This window comes from Spermophilus citellus (genome assembly GCF_964194105.1).
Source record: "Spermophilus citellus genome assembly, chromosome: 7".
NCBI lineage: Eukaryota > Metazoa > Chordata > Mammalia > Rodentia > Sciuridae > Spermophilus > Spermophilus citellus.
The window spans coordinates 87,462,677-87,485,551 of record NC_138188.1 but is presented as its reverse complement, the minus strand read 5'-3'; the positions used below and the strand labels follow the sequence as shown (position 1 = coordinate 87,485,551).

At 36.1% G+C, this 22,875-nt stretch overlaps 1 pseudogene across 1 annotated transcript; it reads right to left on the bottom strand.

The window, feature by feature from the left end:
* Positions 1–1,022: 1,022 nt before the first annotated feature.
* Positions 1,023–22,550, bottom strand: LOC308653355 (uracil-DNA glycosylase-like; annotated as a pseudogene). Its single transcript has 3 exons — positions 22,150–22,550; positions 6,430–6,523; positions 1,023–1,827 (listed from the first exon to the last, which is right to left on the bottom strand). The product of its transcript is annotated as a uracil-DNA glycosylase-like (transcript).
* Between the last annotated feature and the right edge of the window lie 325 nt (positions 22,551–22,875).

Genomic DNA, 22,875 nt, shown 5'->3' with positions numbered 1-22,875 from the left:
CTGATGTGCCACAGAAAGATCAACAGTTTGACCATTAAGTCTTTTCTTTATTTTCCTTTTTTCAAAACTTCAATGATCTTTTATTTCCAAACTTATGCAAGGTTAACTGTTTAACCCAGCTAACAGCAAACACTCCATGGAAATCCAGACCCATATACATTGTCCTTTAAAAAAAAAAAAAATATGTATCTGCATATTTTGCAAAAATGTGAAATTCCCCAGTGATGCAGAGAAAAAAAAAATCCAAGTGATTCCAGTCCATAAAAATAGAATCTGGCAATCTGTCCTTCCTTAAAACACCTCAACTGATAACCATAGGAGAAAATCCCCCATCCTGCAAGGAAAAAAAAAAAAAAAAAAGAGCCCTCTTCTCTGCTCAACTTCACCTCACTCCAGGAAACAAAAACAAAGAGCCCACTGCTTCTTTGTTCAGTCTGTGAGGCTCACACTGAGGGGAACTCCTCAGGGATCCTTGCCTTTACTACAATCAGGAAACTGATCCTTAGCTTCTGGGACAGATTTCTAGAAACATACAAGAAGTCCTCCACATTCTTCCAGAAAATGGCCTGAAGGTTCCTCCAAAGATAAAGGAGCCTTTTCTAAGCCAAACGACCAAATGCACTGTAACCTAAAATCTAACCTATCTAAAATGTTAGCATCAAGCACCAAACCATTGGCTTTAACAAAAAGGTGCATTTCTCCCCGCTAAATCTACAGAGTCTCAGTATTTGATTTAATTTGTCTTGCAAAAAGTGATCTTATTAGGCTGAGCCAGCTTTGCCTTCCTTGGGTCCTTATCTTATTGTGCTTGGAAGGTTAAAATGCAGAAATGGTCAAAGTGTATATCTGCTGTCCCTGGCTGGAGAGCCTGGTTCTTTGCTGCTGAATAGAAGCTCTTTCCTCTTATGCAAGACACTTAAAAATAAGGAAATTTTCAATGACTTCATTACTGACAAATACTTCAACAGCCACTTCTCAAAAACCTCCCCTGGAGAAGAAGAGACCCCCCCTTCAGTGCAAGGTCACAGCCCCTTCCAGTCGATGGGCTTCTTGCCAGAATTTTGCAACAGCTCATTAGCTTTAGAAAAATGTCTACACCCAAAGAACCCTCTGTACACAGACAGCGGGGAGGGATGAGCAGTCTGCAGTATATGATGCCCCTTTCTGTCAATGGCACTGCCCTTCTTCCCAGCATAAGAGCCTCAGAGCAGGAAGACGAAGCCATTCAAGTTCTGATTAGGCCAGTACATGACTGCATCAGTGAAGAGTTCTCAAACCCTCTCCTTAAGCGAATTGGCTTGATGGACCTGGGCAGTTGGCACATCACTGAGCAAGAGGACACCTTGTTTGGCACATCCTGATAAATCTCCATGGCCAGATGAAAACTATCTATGTCCGTAGACAGCTCTTTATAAATGTTGTCCAAACTGGGCAGAAGTGGAACAGATCTTTGGATGCTAAAGCAGAGCACATGAGCTTGATGGGGTCCATGACAAGGATCTTGTACCAGGATGACAACCTTCACATCTCTTATGTCACATGTTTGGGTCCACGTGAAGACTTGGTGTGAAGGTGGATAAACAGTGTAATGTTTTCTTTCTTCTGCACCATATCCATTAGCTTTATAAAATACAGTTTCCCGAACTCTCTGCTGAGGTGCTTCTTCCAACTCTCACCTCCAGCAAGCTGCAGCCGTGGCCTTGATTTTCTGGATGCAGACCAACTGCTCTTGGCTCAGCAGTGAGGAGAGCGGCCGCCGGGTGCCTCCTGCCTGGCCTGGGCCTTCTTGGTGGGCTTGTCAGTCCTCTGCTTCGCTGTTCTTGTCAGCTACAGCTGCCACACAGTCCTCGGGTTGACCTGCAGGCACCGACTTTTAAGTCTTTCTACCTGTGTTTTCAAATGCAAGACACTTTGTTTCACTGAAAAACAAAATAATAAATGTAGACTTATTCCTGTTCACCAAATAGACAAATTTTAGTTTGGAGATGAGAATAAGCAGACAATTATGGGGGTAGTGTGAAAAGTTCTGTGATAGAGACTAATATAACAGTGAGACAATTAAATAAATAAAACAAAGACAAATATATAAAAATTAGGAAATTAAAATGAATACAACACAGTGACTATATTTTTCTGGAATATTAATCCTGACAATCATTATTTGAAATAACTTGTTTATTGTATATGCATATTTTATAAGAAATTGTTCCTAGCTTAAAAAACAGAATTAACTGTTTGGACAAATTTCTTATGAACTGGGTAAGAAGATGGTAGAGTTTAAATTTTAACCTGAGGCTCAGGTTTCTAAGCAATAAATCACTTCATTATAGTATCTCAGCCAGTAACTTGACTCTCTGCTATGTTCTAATTCTGTAGGGCACACTAGCAGGAAATTGTATAAAATCACAAGGCAAAGGTTTAATATCTAGCACTTTTGTGTAAGTTGCTCTGCACCATGTACAGAAATTGTTGAACTACAATGAGCTGTCTCATTAGATAAGAACCAGAAAATATATTTGCTGAAATCTACAATATTTGTCTTTAAAATATAGACTCTTTTTTTCATTGTCTTTCTACCATTTAACTAATACATGATAGCTTCTAATTAAGATGAGAATGATGTTTTTAAATGATCTTCTATATTCCAAAGTTTCTCAAGCATAATTCTATACAAATTAAAAAAAAAATCTATCAAGAGAAGTAAAAGTGGGATGAAAGCAAACATGGAGTTATAGAGAGGAATGAAAGTGAACACACTGAGTCCACATTGGACCATTAGTTTAGATCACAACCCTGTTGACCTTTAGCATTTGGTCCCAGTTTGGTGATATATGATTTTTTGAGGTGTTTTCACTTCCTACTTTGGTCTTTTCAAAATGCACACTTCTTGTGTAATTTTATAAATTTTATTTTATGATATGATCAAGAAAATAAAATGGAATAAAATTTAAGTCAAACAATTGTATTATTTAGGCAAAGAGCTGATAAAAGTTTCACTGAGAACAAAGGGCAATCCAGTTAAATAAGATCAGATTTTCCAGAATTTTCCTGTGTAGTGTAGATAAACTTAGTTCTTTTAAAAACAAAATGTCACATATATACATATATTATATATATAGTCATATATATCTTTTCATTTTGTAATGTGTGTTCACACACATTTCTATTTTATTATTCAGGAGAAATTTACAAAATGCTCTTAAAGTATATCAACTGAATAAATGGATAGCAATGCAGAGGGAATCACAAATATGGAATATATTTCCCCAAAATTAATATAAATATTAAGTGCTACTTAAAAAAAAAACATTTGAACAAGCTTTCTCCTTTTTTCTTTTTGTGGTGCTGGGGTTTGAACCTAGAGCTTTATGCATGTGAGGCAAGCACTCTACCACCTGAGCTATATCCCCAACCCTTAACAAGGTTTCTCATAGGTCTTCAAATCCATGTAAAAAGCTAAAAATATAGTATTGCCAAGGCAGATTTGAAAATAAAGAACAAAGGGGAAAAATTTAAAGATTATCATAAAACTATTATGGGGCAGAGTTTGGGTGGGGAGACAGTGTTGGTGACAGAATAAATAATAAGAAGAAAATGTAAGCTATAAATAAAGATTTGTGTATCTTTATATTTATGGAAACTTATATGATGTAGGTGGCATATCAATGGGATTGACTCAATAAATTATTTAGGAATAATCTTTTCCTATAGGACAGTTAACTTAGATCATGAGTCAAGCAAAGCATAGTTCACAATTCATAAAAAAAGAAATAAGAATGTCCAAAGGATACTTAAAAATATGTTCATCCTCACCTGTAATTAAGAAATAAAATAATAACAAAAATGAAATTTATTTCACAAGAAATTTGACAATATTCAAGTCGGTAAGGATAGAGGAAAAAAATGGAAATCCTTAAACACAAAAATTAGCACAAACAATATAGAGAACAATTCAGGATCATCAAAAATCCTAAATAAACTCTATAAGCCAGCAATGCAATGTCTAAGATACTAATGAGGAGGATGCCCACAAATGAATACAAAGGTATCTGTGAAACAGTCCAATAACAGTTAGTAAGACCAACAGGTATGTTGTTCCTCCTAAGTACTGACACTGTCCTAGGGTAGTTATAAGTTATTTCATCATCATAGTAGTGCCGATGTAATCATAGATGTCATACTATTATAGTTTTTATATTATAAATAAGGAAACTGAGGCTCAGAGAGAATAAGGAATTTCCCCAAAGTGCCACAGTAATAGGTTATAAACTCAGATGGTGTGGCTACAAGTCTGTATTTCTTTAAGAACCATGCTCTGCTGTTCCCCATGAATTAAAAAATTAATAATATATGATAGTGTGTAGTTTCAAGAACAAATCTTGAAAACTCTGATAGTGAGGGGGAAAGCAAGCTTCAAGATAACGTGTACACTTTGATAACATCTGTGTAAGTTTTTAAAAGTCTTAGGTATGCAATATTGCATTTTTTCATTGATGTGTACATCTACATTTGTAACTGGAAGAGTTCATATTAAATTCATGAAATGGCTGACTCTGAGGAGATGAAAAAGGAAATAAGGTTGGGGATAGGAGACTAAGAGGCTGTCAAGCTTATACTTAATGTTGCATTAAAAGAAACCTTTAATGAAATGTGTATATGCATTTGTAAATTCCAATTCACTGGTGCAGTTTGTGACTTGCTAAAGAACATGGCAAATGGCAGAACTAAAAATCAAAGTCATTCTAAGTAGATTTTTTTCTCTTTTTAAATTTGGCTAACCAAGTGTTTGCTGCATAGACATAAAGAGTGTAAAAGTATTTGGAAAAGAAATTTACTACAATAAAATATAATATGTTTACTTCAAAATTTTTCTTGTTATTAATTCATTTATTATTTCATTCAACAATAATTATTGAAAAACTGTTTTGCACCAATTACTATATTTATTTTTTTAAATTCAGCCAATTTATTGTAAACAGAATAACCCTAGGACTCTATCATACTGGCTGCTCTTTCACATCAACTAGTCAAAAACAAGACTTTAAAAGTCCCCAGTAACTAATAACTTAATATGTTTCGCAAATCTCATCTGCTAAATACCAAGTAAATAAAAGTATCTGGGGTAATCTGTTATTACTCATGGACTGCAGCTGGGACCCATTTAAATGAATCCATTAGTATGTCTGAGTGACCCAACAGTAGCTCTAGATCCCATTTAGAAACCAGAAAGTGCTGGAGCACACTGAACAAGTGCAGGTTCATGGAAGACTGTAAGGAACTGCTTTCAGATCTCCTCAGGTGCCTTTCCTCATACAAATGACACTTGCAAATTTTATTCACTTTTTTTTAAGAGCTAAAAGTTACTCAATAGAACATAATTTTCCACAGAAAAGATAGGTGGATTTTCATTTACTTTTACAGTGAGGGACTTAAACACTCAGGACAAATTTTAGATTCATCTTGTATATATTTGCAGTTTGATGAAAAGCTGCATAGTCTACAAATGCATGAGACCAGAAGGAAGTGATAACTTCATACACCTTCTGATGGACTGAGACAGCTTCACACAAGGAGCCTCTTGAAGTTAGATAAAAAGACAGTTACAGCACCACATTGACCTGACAATAGAAAGGGAGCCCTGCTTTTGAAAGCAGCCTCTCTGGTTGTGACTAGTATCCTTCTTGCCCCAAGCTGAGATAATTTGGAAAATGGAAAAACCTAAGATGTGAAAAGACATGACTCCACACAAAGAAGTCCTAGCAAATCAAGTCATATGGGGAGGTTACATTTCATTTGAAAATGCCATTCTTTGCCTGAGTTAGTGGACAACAGGACCACTTACTATTACTAGTGCCTGTATATGGAAATATATTCACAATTTCTCTTGAAGCAAGTTTTAATAATAGTAAATATTTCAAAACATCTGTTTAATCTACAATTACTACATTTAAATACGAGGTTGAGAATCTAGTGAAGATTAAACTCATGACCTCTAGTTTAGAAAATCAAGGTGCAAACAACCATCAACAAAGGGAGGTTGTGAAGCTAGTAACTAATCATTGTTTGAGCTTGGGGAAGAAAATCTATCTACATCTTACAAGGGATTATCTTTACACATATCATTCCTCTTAATGGTATAATAGTAATTTCAAGCATTATTATCTTTATTATTCTCTGTAACTATGTAATAATCATGATGTTTCATTTCTAATCTCCAGAGAGAAAAGGAAAATCCACTGGGAAGATGATGAGAGAGATTAGACCAAATGGTCTTGATAAAATTTCTATTGTAATTTTAAACAAAGCCCTAGATACCATCTGACTAATTGCAGATATTTCTGGAAAGCTTGAAGGTCTCCAAATAATTAGGTTGGGAAGAGGGAGGAAATCAGTTAGGAAACTGATATCTCCCTGGACACTGTTACAAACTGGCAACTGGCCTGCGGACCGTGGTGCTGCTGACAGTGTGAGCACCAGGCAGCCCATCTCGGAGGCTAATTTGGTCTCCGAAGCAATGGCGTGTCTATCCAATTTGGGAAAGCATTTTGGCCGTGAGAAGCATTCCGAAGCAAAGGTTCATAGGGAGAGGAAAGAGGAAACTCGAAATTAAATTTAAAATGTATTTGTTATGAGCTGAATAAACAACAATTTTATGTGCACTAACCAAAATGTTCTGTCATTCTTCATCAGCAATCGTTACATTTAAATTCCTTTGCTAAGGAATAAAAAAGTGTCCAGGGGACTGGTAAATCTTTATTTGCTTCATTAAGTCTGCACAAAACAAAACAGAACCGAAGTTGATAACAGTATCCTATGAAGACTCAGCTATCATGATTCTCATCCAACAAAACAAATCTGATACAGTGAAAGAAGTGTTTTAAATTTCAGAAAGAGATGATGATAAGATGATGATAAATATCCATATTGACGGCAGACAGGATATGTGTTTGCTGTAAGATCTAACAGGAAGAAGAAAGTGTCCTTCCCAGTCTTCATGCTTTTATTTGAAAATCTGAATTTATTGCAGATTTATTTTTTTCCTGATGAGAATATTGATATCAGACTTGGTTACAGCCAGGAGAGAATGATATAGAAATCTGGCTTTTATACACAAAAGTCCCAGTACATGGTATAGCCTATACACTAGAGTTTTTAAATATTTCAGCACAAGTTTATTAGTTTTCTAGAACTGCAATAGCAAGCTGATACAAAGTTAGTGGCAAAAAAAAAAAAAAGAAAAGAAAAGAAAAGAAAAGCAGAAATTTATTCTCTCACAGTTCTGAAATCAATATGCCAACAGGCCCATGTCCTCTCTGAGGGCTCTAGGAAAAATTCTCTTCCTTGCATTTCCCTAGCATCTTATAGTTGCTAGCAATTGTTGGCATGCCTTGACCTATAGCTACATCACTTCAATCTGTCTCCATCACAGATGGCCCTCTTCCCTCTGTGTGTCTCTATCTCCCTCTCATGGTCATTAATCATTGGATTTAGTACCCATCCTAATCTAGGATGACCTCTTCTTAACTTGATTACTTCTCGAGACCCTATGTCCAAATAAGGGCATATCAGCAAGTACTAGGAATTAAGACTTGAACATATCTTTTTTTTTTAATTTTTTGTAGTTGTAGATAGACAGCATGCCTTTATTTTACTTGCTTGTTTTTTTGTGGTGCTGAGGATTGAATCCAGTGCCTCACATGTGCTAAGTAAGCACTCTGCTGCTGAGCCACAGCCCCAGCCCTTTGAACATATATTGTTTTTTTTTTTAAAGGGGAGAGAGAGAGAGAGAGAGAGAGAGAGAGAGACAGAGAGAGACAGAGAGAGAGGAGAGAGAGAATGTTTTTTTAATATTTATTTTTTAGTTCTCGGCGGACACAACATCTTTGTTGGTATGTGGTGCTGAGGATCGAACCCGGGCCGCACGCATGCAAGGCGAGCGCGCTACCATTTGAGCCACATCCCCAGCCCTGAACATATATTGTTAAGGGACACAATTTACTACATTACAATAGGCTACATGCATATCTGATTCTCTGAATCTGGAAGACAAGAACAGATGTGGAAAATTACTTTCAGAGTAATAAATATCTATTCATTTAAAAATGTAATCATGGAATTACAAGGAAGGAAATCCTTCCATACCGTTACACAGAATACAAACAGACATGCAAACCCGTGGATCCTGACATGCTACCCACAAGAAAGGTGAACAGAATTGTATATAGCAGGTCAAGCAGAAGGCCCTAGCAGGCCATGAAATATTATACTTTCGAAATAAGGGCAGAGGTTGGCAGTGAGGAGATGAAGGAGACTTTCCACCCTCATCTTTCTTAGTAACATCACCAAGGAAGATTTAGCCCTGAATTCTCCTTTTGGCTTTGGAAGCCTTTTTCTCTCCCTCTCACTCTAGTATCTGCTTTTTAGGATGCTATTAGAATCCTGCTCACATGTACAGCTGGCACCCCAAGAAAACCCACAGTCCTTTCTTTCAGAGTAAGCAAATTTGCTACTCACCTTTACCCATTTAGACCCAAATCCATGCATTCTCCCACCACCCTGCTCTTTAGGAAGCCAAACTATAAGTTTGGAGAAAGAAGATCTGTCTGCTTTAAAACTTGAACAGAATTTGTTTTTTCTTTTCTTACTTTCTGTTTGCTTTCTCCTACTTTCAGATTTATATTTTAAAAGAAAAGAAGATCAGAGGCTGTTTTGCCTGCTTCTAGTATTCTAAGCTTTATCTCCCCTAGAAGTTTCAGGAGAACAGCAACAATGCCACTAACCAACAGCTTCATAGTTCTTATGTGGTGCCTACCAAGTATTCTTCCAAGTGTTTTAATATATGGCAACATATTTAGTCCATTAAAAATTTGAAGTGAGGGCTATATTACACCCATTTCACAGAAAATAAATGGGGAACACAAAAATCGCATAAGCTCCTCAAACTCAAGTAGCAACAGGGCCAGAAGTTGGACCCAAATTCTTACGGTCTGGCTTCATAGTCCTTAGTTCTTCTAAATTGTATTTCTTAAAGAAATGGTCTTAAAGTGTCTTCTAGATCAAGGCAGAAAAACAATATCTATCAGCTATTCTGTGTAAACTAGTAAACAACAAGTACTCTGCCTAGACCATCTCTGGGTTCTGATTCCCCAGGAGATCTCTTAGGGGATGCTCTGGCAGATAAAGTTTAGTATATCTACTTCTGGAAAATTCTCAACCTTTTACATGAGAGAAACAGCTGATGAGTCCCTTCAATAATGTTGTCAATATCTGGGCACAGTTCTGTTCTAGATAAACCCAATTTATTTGCCTTTCTTCCCAAATCCCATGATCCAGAAAATACTGTACCTTGCCTAAGATGTCCACTACCCTAATAAGGATTTTTCATCCTTCCTCTTCCCTCCTTCTTGGATAACTCCTATTTAGAAGTCCTAGTTAGACCTTAAGTGTTACTCCCACAAAGAGTCATTTCCTGATCCCACCTTACTAAGTAAAATTCTTCTCTCCTATTATCTAGATCCACAGTAGTGAACATTCTTAACAAGCAATCCCAACCTTTCTTTTTCCTATCAGAATCTGAAAAGTATTCATGTAACCCACTATATTCACAAATCTAAGTTCTCAGAGAAAGCTACCCCAATTCCAACTTGAGGGTTGCATTTGATTATTTACCCCCTGGGGATTGAATGCACTTGATTTTTCTACAAGTAGTATTATTAATTCTGCAGTGTCATATGACAACTTAGGACAATCCAATGTTAAGAGATATTTCTTGGGCCTTCTTCTTTTAGTGCTTCTGAAATCGATATTTTGTCTTTTCCTCTGGACATTGTTAGACATGGAAGTGAATTCCAGAGGTAATATAACCGTCTCATTACAAGCTGAATTTAAAAGTAAGTGGCAAAACAGAACAGAGACAGGGAAAATGGAGCTAAATAAATGGATTAAGTCAACCCTGAAGCTGCACAAAATTTGGATCTCCACAATAATATGATATCTTTTTAATGTTTAAGCTAATTTTAAATTAATTTTTCTTCTATTTTCATCTGAAACTATGATTAAATACCTTCAACAACATTTTTTGCATATCTATTTAAGATGGCTTTTGAATTTGTTGACGAATTAACTATGAAATCCTTGGAGTTAGGAAGCATGACAGTCTTCTCTATGCCCCTGGAAACTAATTCATACATGGTACCTGAGAAGACTTACTATTTGATATCTGTATAAATTTAAAAGTGAATGGCTAAGTAAATGAAATTACAACTAACTATTCAATAAAGAAGAACAATTGTTATATGTTCTGCAAGAGACTTAGAGTCAGATTGTAAGAGATGGCATCTAAACTAAATAATTTGGAAGATAGTGTTTTAAAAATATTGTTCTTTCTCTACTTTAGTCATGGAAAATCAGACTTCCATGTCAGACAGTATCTCTAGAAGCACATTAAGATACCCTAGTTTATTTGTAATTTCAGATGAACCAATAACAACACTGATAAAATAACAAGTGTTACATTCCAAATTCAGGTGCAAGATGAACCTTCAGGATTTCCAAAAGGAAAGTACAAAAATAGTGTTGCATTCTTACATGCCCATCTATCTATAGCCTAAATGAGATTGACAAAACAAAGTAAAAAGCTAGAAATTGCAGGAATCTTTGTCAAAAAAAGTTGTTGGTGTGTTGTGAACTTCATTCTTCTCCAAAGATAGAGATATTGGGGAGCTTATTATCTCTTTACTTAAATTTAGAGAGAAAGAGAGAGATTTATTTTAGGATTGACTAATACATTTTATTATTCTTCACCTGAAATTTGTAGGACATTGAAAACTGACCACTAGAGCACACTTAGAAGTCTGAAGAAAGAGGTGCATCTTGCTAGCTGCCTGTCTGAGGGAGGAGTGAAGAAGAGCTATAATAAGCTGCCAATGGAATAATTTGGCACATGCAGTGTTTATCCAAGCAAAGGACTGGCTACCCAAGTGGGAAAAAATGACATGGGGCTCCCTAGAGGGGTACTTGGAATTCAGAGGTGAGACTCTTCAGAATAAAAGCCATTTTATTTCCAAGGGTGTAAGTAACCTAGAGGGTCCCTCCCAAAGCCCTACCTTTTATCTCCTTGTTCTCTTCTCTTCTCTTCTCTTCTCTTCTCTTCTCTTCTCTTCTCTTCTCTCCCCCCCCCCCCCCTCTCTCTCTCTCTCTCTCTCTCTCTCTCTCTCTCTCTCCTTACTTCCCTCTTTTTTACAGTGGCTCCCTTTTCCTGCTTAAAGCCTACAGCTTGCCTTCTGCTTCAGGGGATTTCCACAGGCTGATATTCCAGCCATCCACAGGTCACACTCCCTGACTTCCTTCAAGCCTTTGTTAAAATGACAGTGTACCAGTTTGCTAACCACAAATTTCAGTGGTTTAAGGCATCCACAGTCTGTTATTGATCATGATTATGTGGGTTGGCTCGCCTATTCTTCTTGTCTGTGCCAGCTCAACTGGAGGTAGATGATGTGGAATGACTTCCGTTGAATTGTCTGTCAGCTAGAATGTTAGCTGAAAAGTTTTGGAAAAATGGAAGTTTGATTTCTACTTGGACTCTCATCTCCTAGCAAGCAAAAGGAAATTTCTTTACTTTGTGACAAAGAGTTCCCTAGCAGCAAGGAAAGGCAAATCCCAGTACACAAGCACTTCTTGTCATGTTTTTGATCATAGTTGTTATTATCTTGTACTCAAAGTGAATCTCATGGCTGCACCCTTTTTGGGGGACTCCAAAGAGAGATTCCTCCTCTTGAGCAGCATACACACTTGAAAAGGTGTGTGTCTGCAGGAATGGGAGGAGTAGCAATTTATCTTTTCAATTCGAGCTACAGTGATTGCTGTACTTAACTGTAATTTACCCCTATGTAAGCATTCCTAATCCTCTTTAATCTGCTCCACTTTTTTATTTCTATAGTATATGTCACTTTCTAATATGCTATGTTATTTACTTCTTATATCTACTGTTTGTTCTTCTGTCTCTCCTTTAAAATGCATGTTCCCAAGTTGGAAATGCTTGTTTATTAGTTCACTTAGAAGAGTTTCTGACACATAGTGGTTGTTCAATAAATATTATTTGAATGAATCAGTGAAAGACCTATTAACAATTTAAGGCTAATTGAAACTGCATATTTAGCCAGAGAAAATATCTCATTCATATGAAAGGGACTGTAGATATAATGAGCTTGTATAAGAATGTGATATTGCAATATTATAAACTAATTTATAAACTAAACTAAGAATCTATTAAAACTCCCTTGAGAGATAAAATCACAGTAGGTCCCTGTTTGGGGGAGGGAGAGTGGGAGGATCGGAGCAAGTCCAGTAATTAGAAACTGATATGAGTCAGGGTGATCAGAAATTTTATAAAGCCACTGGAAAGTCCAGGTCAGGAGGCAAACTAGTCAATCTGGTATTTCTCAAGCTTGCAAGGTATTGTTAGATTCCATAAAATTGTTCTCTCTGATACATTCAGTTCCCAGCATGATGTCTGCATGGCAATCTGTTCCCTGTCAGAACATCTCTAAATCTCAGAAAAGGACTTTTGCTCCCCCTTTAACCATTCTGTAGCCTTTTGATTTATTTTATCAAGAGTTAGAAGCATGTATCCATGAAAGAAAGAAGAGGTCAGTGTGCTCCTCCAACAACCTAATAAACAATGACTGAACTGTGATACAGTGAGGCAAGTTGTTGTAATTCAAATGAAATCTGAAGTTTTAATAATCCCATGAAATAAATTCTATAAATTGCTGATCGGGAATTTTTATTGTCTGAAAGGGATCAGAAAAGTCATGGGGTTTCCTTTAAATTTAATGCAGGAGAAAAGAAAGTACTGCCTACTGAATCAATTAAATGAATGAGTGGTGGTGGAGGTAAAATTGCTTTGTGATTGCATTCCACAAGCCATGCTTGTCAAACGTCATTGTGGCCCTTTCTTTTCAATAATGAGAGATACAGTTGCCAAATAGCTAACCCATGCTTTATGCAAAGAACACTTCTGCATGGAGAAAAGGACTACTGATGAGAAATGTGATAAAAAAAGAGAGAGAGCTAACATATATGGAATATGTGCAGGGGGTAAGGGGCAGTATATAAGTTATTTCACAGTATCTTTCTCCAATGCTAAGTATTATCATCACAGCTTTATATATGAGGAAATGGAAGCATAGGAAAAATGATATGCCATACCTCAGACGGCTAGCAAGGGGCAGAGCTTGGCTGGAAACTGAGTTCTCGCTGACTCTAAACTCCAAGCTCTTCTATTATAAGCCACTGCCTTTCAGACTGAAGCAGAATCCGATATAAATCCTCTGCACAATTAGTTTATAATCTTGCAATATCACAAGACCCTGGAGAGCGTCTGTAAATCACTACAATACAAGTTTCTAAGTGCTTTAGGAGAGGCTCTGGGAAGTCATAGAAGGAGGGAATTACTTCCAGCTGAGGATCAGGGAAAACTTCCCAGAGGAAATGGAATTTTCATTTTATATCATAATGATGACAGAACTAAAGTTCTGGTTGGTGTTCCTTAAATTCTTTCCCATCTTCAAAAATATTATAAGTCATATTTACATATTTTGCAGTATTTAAATAGAAAACCAAACTAAAAGTAACTTGGGTCTTCTCCTTTCTCTCCCTTTCTCTTTCTAAATTTATCTTCCTTTTTTTTCCTCGCTCTCCCTCTCACACACACATTACACATATGAGCACACATGTGCACACACACATATCTAAATGAAAAAAAAACCTAAGTCCTCCATCCCCTATTGCACCACATGCATAACACATTGACTTTTTTTTTTTTTCAATTACTTGGAATTTAACCCAGGGTGCTTTATCACTGAGCCAAATGCCCAGTCTTTTTTTATTTTTTATTCTGAGACAGGGTCCAGCTAAGTAGCTTAGGACCTTGCTTAGTTGCTGAGGCTGGCCTCAAACTTGCAATCTTCCTGCCTCAGCTTACAGAGCTGCTGGAATTAATAGGTGTATGCTGTGCCTGGAGAATACAGTCACTTTTTTTTTTCCTGATACCAGATATTGAACTCAGGGGCACTTAACCACTGAGCCACATCCCCAGTCCTTTTAAATATTTTATTGGAAGATAGGGTTTCATTGAGTTGCCTAGGGCCTTGCTATATTGCTGAGGCTAGCTTTGAACTAGCAATCCTCCTGCCTCAGCCTTCTGAGATGCTGGGATTACAGATGAGCACTGCCATGCCCAGCTGATACATTCACTCTTAAAGCAATTTGGTCTCCCATGTACAATGGAGATGATCTGAAAATAAGTATAAGTACCTAAATCACTGCAAACTTTATTAATTCGTATTTATATTTTGACAAATTTAATTATTATTTGTGGCATTGTCCTTATTCTAAATTTCTAATTTATTTATCTTGCTAAACTGACAATGTCAATTATATTCTTTCAAGCTAGAAAAAAGAATGAATATGTAATAAACATTGCTAGACTATGATATTTCAAGTTCAAAAGTCAAAAAGGATATATAAACATGAAACTTGAAGTGATTGAAAATTACAGAGTAAAACAGATACTTAATTGGCCTAAAACTGTAGCATCTAAGACATACAAATGACAATAATCATTTTTATAATTACATATTATAGCACTATAAATTAATATTTAAGGATAACAGAACAAATTTATTTCACATAAAAAATAACTGCCTGTAACTTGAAGAGCTTTTTATTAATCAAGAATTTCAAAGCCCACTATGGAATACTAGACCAAGTTTGTTCTATGTGAAATGATCAAACATAGAATCCAAAATTCTGTTTACTCAACCTAATTCTCCTCAAGAGACTAATGCAGCTCGGTCTTAAATTGAGCCCAACTGAGCAATGAGAATCAGATGAATCCAAGACTACAGCTTTGCCCAATTTGGACGCAGTCACATAAATGTGATTTACGTATCACATAAATGAAGATTCATTTCTTCGGTCAGATTGATAATGAAATAGAAGAAAATAGGGAAAACATTTGCTTGACCGTTGCTTTGTACCAGACCCTATGACTATGTCATTTTATTAAAATAGTGCATGGTGATAAAGCTGGGCTTTGAACATACATAGCTTGTCCCAGAACTAAGCACTTAATCACTCTCCAATGGGTCTACTACTAAATGATAGCTAAGATTTTTGCAAGGATGAAAACAATACTGATTCTATAATACTGCAAGATTTTGGATTTTTTATTATGTGCTATGCTTTGAATATGGATGGTTTTCTCCAAAGTTCCATGTGTTAAAGGCTTAGTCACCAGGGTAGCACTATTCTGATGTAGTGAAAACTTTAATAGGTGAGGCACAGTGAAAAGTTCTTACATCACTGGCAGCATGCTCTCAAAGTTTGGGGCCTTTCAATTTCTCTCTTCACAGCAATTCAAGAAGTGTTTTGCTCCAATCTAATCTCCCTGTACTTGCCATTCATGCCATGAGGCGATGCAGGCCAGGCATGATCTTCACCAAGCCTCTGCTATATCTTTAGGACTAGAACCTTCAAAACTCTGAGATAAATAAAACTTTTCTATTAATAAAGTTCATTGTCTCAAGTATTTCATTGCAGTAACACAAAGATGGCTCATACACATATGTAAAATAATTTGAAATAATGCAAAAAAAAATGGGCGGATGAGTTTGAGCCAAAACCGGTGTTTCCGTCTGAATTCTTTTTATCTCTATCCCAATTCATATTTTTTTTTTTAAGAGAGAGTGAGAGAGGAGGGAGGGAGAGAGAGAGAGAGAGAGAGAGAATTTTTAATATTTTTTTTTAGTTCTCGGCAGACACAACATCTTTGTTGGTATGTGGTGCTGAGGATCGAACCCGGGCCGCACGCATGCCAGGCGAGCGCGCTACCGCTTGAGCCACATCCCCAGCCCCCCAATTCATATTTAAGAGCCCTTCCAATAGGACACATTTGAACATGTTGCCTTAACCCATCTTGTGAGAAAACCAGTCTTTTTAATTTCACTTTTTCTGTTTTTTGTTCTTTTATGCATCCACAATTACCAATGCAAAGCTGAGAGCCACATGATTCCCAGACTCCATAAAAACACATCACATTACTCCAATCTCATGGCTCCAACTTAAGTTAAGGCTAGCCTCCAAGTCTTGTCAGTATGCCATTCAGGTCCCAGGGGGACTTCCTCTTTCCATCTCTAAGGACACTTGTAGATGTTCAACTGTCACCCAATGTAGCTCCCACAAAGAGTCCATGCCCAGGATTGTGCATACCATAATGCAGTACAATAATATTTCTGTCCCCACCATGTACTTTGTTTGGAGGCTGCTGCTAGAGTGGCTGTGGTTGTCACTCTGTGAACTCATCCCACTCACCCACCCAGCATTGGACACCTCTAGGAGATCTCAACTACAATTTCAGTAAATATCCTCACATTTGTCCCATGTGGTCCTGTGTCATAATTCCTTTGAAACATGGACCCAGAAAAAATGTTATATGACCTTATCTATATGCATATATAATTTGACTAATAACTACCAGAATGCTTCACAGAATAGTTGTGTCATTCCTACATATTAAAATTCAGTCAATTTATTCTTTTGATTGTTTCCCTTAACTTACCACCTATTCTTATGGATTTACCCTGATTTTTATTTCTTAGTTTCTTATGTATAGTAATATTGTTGTCTTTCGAGTTTCACATAATATTCGTCTTCCCTCCCTCTCTCCTACCTTCAACACAATGATGATGCTATTTAAAATTTGGATGTTTTCTTCAACCCATACTTTTTAAAAATAATCATGATATCTTTGAAGTTTTGGAACCACCATTACTCATGTATTATTCCTCATCTCAAAATATTCTCAAAGAATTTTCAGAAGTGTGTCTTCGTAGGTAAATATTACATACAAAGCCTGATTGTGTCTAATACCCTCAGTTCTCCTTACGATTGTACTGTTAAAAAGCCTGGAACCAATCTAAACATATTTCCATGGTAAGTGATATGTTCATCCTCTTTAGAAGCATTTCCATTTCTCTTTGCTGTTCTAAAATCTAATTGTAATACAATTAGATAACAATAATGATACTGAAATAGTGATTATGTGCAAGGCACTATTCTAAAGGATTCATAATAATATTTTTAAGATACATATTATATTGTCCACATTTTACTGGTGAGTAAACTTAGGCACAGAAAGTTTACCTTAAGTGCCTTTTCAATTAAGAGATCTGTCATCATTCTTTAACTCTGGGATGTAATAGTCTTTATTTCTTTGTCCCCCACAACTTATTAACTGAGTATTTGCCTTGAGTTCTATCCTCCAAATTGCTCAGTTTACTACTGTATTTTTCCACATTTTATATTTTTCTATTACTTTTTTGAGTGTTCAGTCTAATCTTTTAGCAAACTAAACTTTCCTTCAGCTGAATCCTTTTGGAAAATTTGTCTTCTTCTGATTTTTATTTTTAACTATTATAATTTTCATACTTATAATTTCCACTTGGGTCTTTCTTGCAACTTCTTTCATATTTTATTAACACCTATCTTATCCCTTTGAGTATTTCAATTAAGCTTATTTTAAGTTCTTAGTCCATCTGTTCCAAGAATTCTGTTTCATGTGATGTTATTTTTAGTCACCTCTCTTTTAAAGATTGCTGTCCCCACTATCTAGATAACTTTCCCCTGTGCCTCATGACACTGTCTGATAATAGGAATTACAGGGGAGCCTGTTGGTGAGTTTAAGCCACCGGGTGGGAGAAAGAATCCTCAAAGTATGAAACCTCCTCTCCCCATTACTTTTAGATGCTATCATTCCACCAACAAATCTGAATAACTTTTCAAGATGGCACATTTTTCCTAAAACAAAATTCACTAGCTCTAGCATTTAAAGAAAGCCAGGGCCAGGATGGAACCTGACATTTTTTTCTGTTTGTGTCTTAACCCAGCAGAGAATTTGCAGCCCTGGAATTTGCGTTGCTAGGATCAAGAAGTTGCCGCAGGTTTCTGTGCAAATAAGGAGTAAGAACAGTCTTAAAGCAATGTTCAAAACAGCAAGAAGCAAGAGAACTGAAGACCTGCCCACAGCTGCACCCAGGCCAGCTGCTCTCCAATCGATGCTGCAGGCAGCACCCCCTACAGATAGATGTCTCACAGTTCTTACATTCATTCATTCCCAAGTCCAGGCTTCTTTCTGCTTCTGAAGCCACTCCCAGTAGATTTCTTTGGGGGAAGAAACAGAAGCTGTGCCCATTCACCTTCTTGTGAGGAATCAAATGCCACTCTCCTAGAAAGTTATGCTTCTTTTATTTGAAGATGGGATGGAGAAAGAGAAAACTCAGTCCGTCTCATCTAGACAGGAAAATGGCAATTCAGGTTTATTTTAAAAGAGAAAGCACAGGCTCATTCTTTCTGTGTGTTTTAACCCTCCATCTGCCTGACTCTAATCAGCCAGAATTGCCCAATGACCCCCACAAGCCCTCTTTTTCTGGTTTTGGAAACCTCTGGAGCCTTAGATACTACAGTATAGATAGTCTTTAAATTGTTCTGGGTAGGTGGGTGACATATCACAATTCGGTGATATGTCATCATATCATATCTCTTACATCCCAAATTTTCCATTTTACAATTATTTTAGAAACAACTTTGGATGTGATACATTGAACTAGCTCTTTAATAACAAGGCTCCAAAGCTTATTCAGTACACTGAAAAGTAATATGATAGCTTAAACATAATTTTTAAGAATTAAAAAAAAAAACACCTCAGAAAAATGCTCCATGGTCTTTAGATAGTTTCTGATAGGCACAGAAGGAAATTCTCACGTTTAAAATTTATTTGGGGTAACTGCAAAAGTCCCCCCACACACACAACCTTGGCTATTACAAGTTGAAGTACAGCATAATCTAAATTCAGAAGCTCTTCCTTCAAAACATTCTTACTGTTAATGAATTACACAGGTATCGCACCTTCTGTCCCTTTCTGTTCAAAAGGAGAAAAGCTGTTCTTTTCATTTGGAGCAGAGTCTGTGATTATGGACCAGGTAATTAACTTGTCTGATATGGAAGGGATGATGCAATTTTCACTTCTAGCTTTTTCTCTCTTCCATATGATTGGGGTTGCTGCTTATAAAAGCTGTGACTGCTGTTGTGCAAAAGCTCGCTCTAAGAACTTGCTTTAAGCCCATTTCTATACCTACCATTAAGCTCCCTTGGCAACAGAGGAAATTTTTTAAAGCCAGCTAAATTCCCTGAGTTACCGAGCTGAGTTTTCACTTATTCTTATTTATAAAAGGCAGGATTTTCCTTCAGCATTTTTCTGAGTTTCCTTCTCTCCTTTAATATTGTCATAAGATATCACTGTTACTTATTAAAGCAAAAGATGGCATGGAAAAAGACACTACCTATTCTTGCTTACTAAATCTCTTCATTCCAACCAAACCCTCAGATAATCCCAGGCACTGCAGGTAGGCAATTCATTTTGCTAGTTTAGTTAGTGACTAAGTTCTGTCTTGCAAAGGGATAACCTCATTTGTTTTATTGATGATATATTTTCCTTGGCCAAAGTAATTTAAAACTATTTAAAATTTACAAGTTTAAATTTTTTTAATTTAGAAAATAAATTAAAATTACATAGTGATACTTGGTTTTAAAAAGGAGGAAAAAAACTTAGCAATAAATATTTATACATTTTGTAGAAAAAGAAAAGCCAGTGGCACACTTCTCATTGACCTAAGAGAAATTTTCCAAGTCAGATACACATTGGCACATATACTTCATCTACAAAAATAATGGCAGTTACATTAATGTTGATAAAAATAATACACTGCTTTCTAAGGAGGAAAGCATAGACTACAAAAACATCTATGATGTATAGCTCATAAATCAAATTTTAGACCCAGTGCATCAGAGTTGTCTATGATTTATAAAATGCCTTTATTGTATTGGGTTCAAGTGCCAGTAAGTATCTGAGGTCATCAATACCATCATCCTCAACATATGCTTTTTAGAACATTTAAATTGCTAATGCAATATTTCACTTATGACCATCCTAAGTATGGTTCATTTAATCTCTGGATTTATTCTTTTGTGAAACACCTGTTTGTGTGCTTTGTTTATTCTTCTGTTGTTTCTTGTTTGTCATTTTCTCATCAATTCATAATAACACATTTTATTTTAAAGCAATATCTCATATGTCTTGTAAATATTTCTCTTAGTCATTTGCTTTATGCATTATGATGTATTTTACCATAGAAATATTTTTCTAGACATTTATATAATATAGTATTATTCTTTGCTTTAGGTGGGGATTTACTTGCTTTTGCAATAAGGAATTTTGTATTTATTATACAAGCCATCAAAACTGTTAGATTACTCATAGATTTACATGTGTTTGTGTGAGTGTGTATAAATACACTTGTATAAATGTGTGTACATAAACACACATATTATATACACTTATATATGGTATATACATATTTGTTATGTATATTTAACTTTAAAATGTCTAAATTTAAACATTTAATGCATCTTAGTTTCATTTATTAAAATGAAACAAACTCCAGATACGTTTCTTTCTAGATGTTTGTCAATTATGTTGATTAAGTAAACCCATCATGTATCTAAAGAAAACACCATCTTTATCATATCATTTATTTCTGAGTTTCCTGTTCCAATTTACTTATATGTATGTTTTTCTGTAAAACACTATACTGTTTTAATGCTATGTCTTTAGAGTACATTTTAATAACTGATAAAGCATCTCTACTAATTTCACAATTTCCTTAGCTTTCTCAATTTATTGCTTCATTTATCATTTTCAAGAATTTCCATTAGGTTTCTAAACATCATTTTATTTGAATAAAAGATTCTACCAAAAAAGTTTGAAAAATCATTTCAGGTGAAAATTTATAAAAAATAATTCTGTGGTTCTTGCACTGGTGAAGTGACCAGTAAACAGAAAAGATTGTTCATAAGTACTGGTGAGCTTGTTCATTATAACTTAAGGAAGACTTGCTCTGCACGAACCTGCTTATCATGATGTTTCTTTTGCTCTGAATTGCCTCTGGAAATTTAAGATAGTTTGGAACCATTGACTGCTACTGAGCATGAGGACTGAGGAAATATTGGGTAAAACTAATTTCTCTACACTTCTAAAATATTTCATTGTGTTTGTGTGCATGTGTGTGTGTCCTATGGGTAATAGGGGAGATCAATGGATCAGCAGGGAACAGAAGATTGAAATACAGGAAGGAACAGTTGTACCTGGTGAGAAAAATCCTTCACTTGTCTCCTTCTTATCTGCATTAAATAGTTCCATAGCTTTTATTTAAGTAAATACTGTTGAAGTTGCACATTTACCTTTCTTCTTGGCACAACTGGTTCATTAACATGTTCATAAGCACTGTAGAAGGCTTCTGTAAAGAAAAGCACTAAATGCCGCTTCTTGACATTTTTTTGTTGTTGTTGTTTTAGGAGAGTAATTCCTTAGAAACAACCTCAAGACAAATAAAGCCATACATCTTTTAATCACAAAGATATAAATCATTATGTCAGTTAAGTGTAAGGTCCATAAATCTCTTAAGAATAAGAATTTATGACATAGAGATGCAATTTGCCAGTATTGGCTTTTGAAAGCTGATTAGAATGATGAGATATGATAGAACAGATTTTTGCAATACTGCTCATAACCATATCAGAAAGGGAAGCTCTCAAGCTTACAGCCTGTTGATGTATTAAGTATCAGCTTCACGTTTTCCCTGTTCAGACTAATTGCTTCTTTTAATCTGTGATTGCTGACACACATGGGCAGTTGAGCAAGTTAGTAGGAAGGAAGATGGCTCAGATTTTCTTCAGTTTTATTATATTCCGTTTTTAATTGTCTTCATGGCTAAGGCATGGTTATTTTATTTGATTGTTTCATAAGCAGGAGATCCAACAATAAAATTTAAGTATATAAAATAGTTATGGATAAACATTCAAAGGGAAGTCCACCCAGGCAGGCCCAAGGCCAAATGGATTAATTTTAAAAATACATCATGCCATGGAGAGATTTCACCCCACTAGAGTTTGCTCTGGTTTGCTCTGCTTGTTCAGTCTACCTGACATTGTAAAACTTTCTAAATCTGTGCTCTGAAGTTCGGATACACTTACCCTAATCTCATAGCAAGCACGCGCAGAGTCAAGTGCGCTGCAGCTGACTGATAATGCTGATGCATTTTTAGAATGGAACAGAGTGAAGCTGAACCAATGCAGAGGCTAAAATAGGAAACCAATTTAACTCCATTGTAAGGACAGCCACCCAAATCATCCTCCAAATAATTCAAAATGTTGGGCTGTAACACAGAAAACACATATTTGTTCTTTTTTTGGCATGCATGTTTTATAGACATCCCAGTCTTTCCCTCCTCCTCAGAAAGGAGCTCATCGTCTTCTTGTCCTGGAGATTTCGGAGCTGTTATTATAGCCATAGTCTCACATGATGCCTCTGTTAAGTTTGGTTCAGCATTTCCATTATGAAACCCATAAGCCTCCAAGAGCAGACTTCTTATCATTGTCTATGAGGGAAAAATCGTTCCCAGCTGATACTTAACGCCTGTTATATTCATTTTCAGTCCAGAAAGCACTGTTCTTTAATATATTATAAAATAAAATGTTCATGCCATTGCTTTTACTTTTTAAATTGCTGTTGTCACTGTGATAACATGGGAAATAAAGCAGGGAAGCCAAAAGCCATTCATCCCACATTTTGCCCTTTTTCCCGTAGATGCTATTCCACTTCCATTTCCAGATGGGAGTTGAAGTTTCAGATCTTAAGCACTGTGTCCTGAGGTCCTTTCCACCAAAAGTAGTTCTGCCAACTCTCAGACTGTCAGATTA